Here is a 4,843-nt window from a genome sequence, read left to right as displayed (position 1 = left end):
CGTAAAGCCATGCCAGGAGTGAGCATCAGAAGTCTGTGCAGACTACTTGACCAAAGACGAGTCACTTTCAGAGGAATTTTCAAAAGGTTGGTTTTGAGTGAACTGCAAAGTTTTGAATGCCTAATATAGAATGGTCATGAAACAAAGGGGAATCTGCAAGCCTATCTTAACTTTTTGTTTGCTATGAAAACAAGCTTTTTTTGGAGGGTGCCAAACTTGTCTGGATGTTCAGGCCTCGGTTGGATGCCCACCCATTCAGATGTTGACAGCTTCAATGTTGGATCCACTGTAGACAGTGTTAGGATCACTGCTTCTGAATGTCACAGCTATCCTCTGCCCTTGATGCCCCAAGATTATTGTAGACAGCAATTCTTCCTTGAGGAAGAGCCCTGTGAGTCTCTGTAATTAGCACCCAAACCTCACTAGCACCTGACTACTTTAAAAAATTAAATAAAATTAATCAAAGGGCACGTAGGAGTCCAATAGATTTTAACAGTACTCTTAAAACACCACTTTTTATTTGGCTATAAGGTTGAGAGTAGGGATGTGATACAATCTGCTGATTGCTCCAGAGGGCAGATAGTTCTTACCTGTATAATTTGTCTGACTGGTCTCTTGCCATGTCATCATCTGAACTATTTAAAAGTCTTGATTCTCACCATTATAAAGACAAAGGAAGTTAGTGGTTGCCTGGCTTTACCTTTCAGAATACTTGCCTACCTTGCTACTTGGATAATGAAGAAATGTATCTATGGCATCTAATCAGATTGTGAAAAGATGAAAGGCAGAATTAACCAGCACTGTAAAGACTGAACAATGCCCCAATTCCTCCTCCAGTCATAAAATGCCTTCTCCCCAGCCCATTCACTGCTACCCAGGAACCCTACAGTGCTTTACAGATGCTACTCCTTCACCCCTGCAGCAGGCACATGCACAAACAACTAGCAGCAGTGTTTTTGCATGTTGACAAATTTTTCCTTCCATTGTTCATTAAGAGTAAATCAACTGAGAATGTGGCCAGGGTGACTCTGAACTGGTGGGAAGTGACCTTCTTATTTGATGCTTGGTTTTTGACATGAGGAATCTTACTTAGTAATGGATATAACCTCAAGCAGATTAATTAATGGCTAGCTGACAGGACTCCAAAAATAGTCATTGACCAGGAATCACTGAAGGGAGGTTTTCTGGGTGGGCTCTTCAAGGACTTGGGTCTATGTGCAAAACTATTGCATATTTCCAACAATGAATAAGATGTCAATATAAAATAACTGCTAATAAAATTTGTGGTTGACCCAAAGACTGGTGGAAGGGTAAGTAGTAATCATAGGAACAGGCCTATAAAATTACAATTAAGATTGCTTGCTAAACTGATCCCATTCAGATGGGAGAAATGCAAATTTATTAGGGGTGCACCAATAGAGATTTTGGGGGCCAATACCGATAGCCAATTTTTAAGGAGGCATATCGGCCGATACTGATCTGATTTCTGATACATCTGTGTGCAGCTGGTAAGTCCACTGTGGTCGAAGGGGAGGGGGGAGGGAAGGGACATGGGGGGCAGAGTGAGGGAGGGAGTGGGCAGGGGTAAACTGCCCGGCTGGGGCGGGGCAGGGTGCAGGACGGAGCCACAGCTTGTCTAGGAGGTGCGGGGGGCGGGGGAGGCAGCTCCCACTGCTGCATGCACCCTGGGAGGGCATGGGGAGTGGGGACATGTGCCCCCAGATCTGCATGGATTCCTCCCTCCCCTTTGTCTTATATAGACATCTCTGAGCATTAACTAGCATACCACATGCTGGCTATGGTGTGTGCTGTGGGAGACAGAACATAGGCAGACAGGACAGTGTTGGCTCAGGGCTTTTTGGAGCTAATCAACAGGTAGCTGGTAATGTCCCTCTGTTCCTTCCTTGGAAAAAGTTGTTTAAGAAGAACTTGAACTAAGGAGAGAGGCCTTGTTTTGTTTGATAGTCTGATAAATGCTAACAACTCCCTGTGTAACTTCCTGCTGTGTAACTAAATGCTCTGTTATCAACAGTGAGGAGGTGGGGAACTCCTCCCTAATCATAGTGTCTTGCTAGGACCTGTCCACACCCCCATCAGCTCAGTACTGAGGAAGGGAGGGCTGTGGAAGAGGAGGGCTGCTCTAGCATCCCCTGGCTGCTAGCCACTGCAGGCACGTGCCTGCATTTCCTTAGTCTGGAGGGGATGTCTGTGTGGTTACAAACCAGTTCAGCTTAGCCAGGTTAGACTAACCTGCAACGATTGAATCATTTCAGGCTTAGGCTTTTTGAATATCTGTCCCTAGCTCATATGTTTAACTAATACTTTCATAGGTGTATAAGTACAATTTTTGGCACCTCTGTGACTCTTACAGTCTATTTTTACCTGTGGCAGAATAGAATTCCTTAGAAATGCATGTAAAAGAGAAGTAGCACTCTCACCTCTTGCCCCGACTGTTAAGGCACTTTTCCAAGTACAAACCCAGATTCTAGGTCCCTGTCACTGAGAGTGGCTTTGGATACGTGTTCCTGGTTTCCTAACAAAGTATTCAAACCACTAATCCATTGGGTAGGGAGCGCTCAGAACATTCTCCAGTCCTCCTCTTGAAGAAGACCTTGGTCCTGGCTCTTGCCCCTGCCATCAGTGGGGCAGAAAGTATCCCACTGCTGTGTGCCCATTTTATTCAATGGATATTAAATGTAAGGTGAAAAAAATCCATTGATGACAGGGGCCAAAACACAGTGCCTTTTACCTTCCAGAGCACTCCCTATTTTCCTGACCATACTCCCTCTGACTTTTAAACCTCTTTAGGGGTCCACATATTCACTGAAGCCAGGGAGCATATGACAGGGAATGAATCACTAGACATGCTCCATTCATATGCTCTCCCTCTAAAGCATCTAATACTTGCTACAGTCAGAGGCAGGAGCCAGAGTAGATAGATCATTGGTCTGATCCCATATCATAGAATCACAGAAAATTAGGATTGGGGAGTACTGTAGGAGGTCATCTAGTCCCCTGCTCAAAGCAGGACCATCCCCAGCTAGATCATCCTACCGAAGGCTTTGTCTAGCCTGGTCTTAAAAACCTCCAAGGATGGAGATTGCACAATCTCACTGAGTAACCTGTTCCAGTGTTTTAGCATCCTCCTAGTGAAAGAGTTTTTCCTAATATCTAACCTAAACTTCCTTTGCTACAATTTGAGACCACTGTTTCTTGTTCTGTCATATGCCACCACTGAGAACAGTCTAGCTCCATCCTCTTTGGAACCACCCTTCAGGTAGTTGAAGGCTGCTATTAAATCCCTCCTCAGTCTTTTCTTCTCTAGACTAAATAAGACCAGTTCCCTCACCCTCTCCTCAGCAGTCACAGCAGAACAGGTGCTGCTCCAATATGCTGTAATTACAGTGCAATAGAGCAGACTTAATTAATCAAGTCTGCTGGGGTGTGGTAACTCCCGCGCTCCAGCAGCCTCTCGCTTCATGTGTATCAGTGTCCCCATGATTCAAAATGATGGCGGCAGCACTTAAACTAAAGCTCGTTGAATGAGATTTAATTCAAGCACCCTGCTGCCATTTTGAAGTGTGTGGACACTGATACAGGAGACACTGCAGTGTTCTAATTAGGGTGGCTCTTGCAGCCACTCTAATTAAAATGCTGGCCCCCTACCACCCCTGTGTAGAAGTGCCCTAAGGTCTTAATATACTTATCCAGAAAATTCTACTATACTCCAGGGCCTACCCAGTCAAAGTGGAGCCTTCTAAACAAGCTCCGATGGGGAGTGCAGAGCAGGAGCAGTTATGCAGGTGGAAACAGAATCCAAACTCTGTGCAAGTGTCAAAAGCTGCTCTTATACAGCTACTGAAGTTCTATTTAGGCCTGTAGAATTGAAATAATATTGAGCTCTTGGGGGTCAGATCCAAATAATTCGTATAGCTGCATCCACTTAGACATTGTTGCACCTAAAAATTAAATACCTAACCCCAGGATGGTAATCTAAATCCAAACGATTGGGCATTGGCTTGTTATACAGTCAGTAGCAGGCACCTCCAAATGTGCCCAGTTGCTGAGTTGGAGACACCAATAGAAAATACTAGGTACAGGAACATATCTGAGTTCATAGATTCATAGATGTTAGGGTCAGAAGGGACCTCAATAGATCATCGAGTCCGATCCCTTGCATAGACAGGAAAGTGCTGGGTTCAGATGACCCCAGCAAGATGCCTATCCAACCTCCTCTTGAAGACCCCTAGGGTAGGGGAGAGCACCACCTCCCTTGGGAGCCCATTCCAGACCTTGGCCACTCTAACTTTGAAGAAGTTACTCCTAATGTCCAGTCTAAATCTGCTCTCTGCTAGCTTATGGCCATTATTTCTTGTGACCCCCAGGGGTGCCTTGGTGAGTAGAGCCTCACCAATTCCCTTCTGCGCCCCCATGATGAAATTATAGGCAGCCACAAGGTCACCTCTTAATCTTCTCTTGCGGAGGCTGAAGATGTCCAGGTGCCTTAGTCTGTCCTCATAGGGCTTGGCCTGCAAGCCCTTAACCATACAACTGGCCCTCCTCTGGACCCTCTCCAGGTTATCCACATCCCTCTTAAAGTGTGGTGCCCAAAACTGCATGCAGTATTCCAACTGTGGTCTGACCAGCGCCCGATCGAGGGGAAGTATCACCTCCTTGGTTCTGTTTGTCATGCATCTGCTGGTGCACGATAAAGTGCAGTTAGCTTTTCTGGTGACTTCATCACACTGACGACTCGTGTTCATCTTGGAGTCCAGTAGAACTCCAAGATCCCTTTCTGCTTCCATGCTACTGAGCAGGTAATTTCCTAGGCAGTAGGTGTGCT

This window comes from Gavialis gangeticus, unplaced genomic scaffold (genome assembly GCF_001723915.1).
Source record: "Gavialis gangeticus isolate Ggan-Ray unplaced genomic scaffold, GavGan_comp1, whole genome shotgun sequence".
Taxonomy (NCBI): domain Eukaryota; kingdom Metazoa; phylum Chordata; order Crocodylia; family Gavialidae; genus Gavialis; species Gavialis gangeticus.
Note: the sequence above shows the minus strand (reverse complement) of the source record.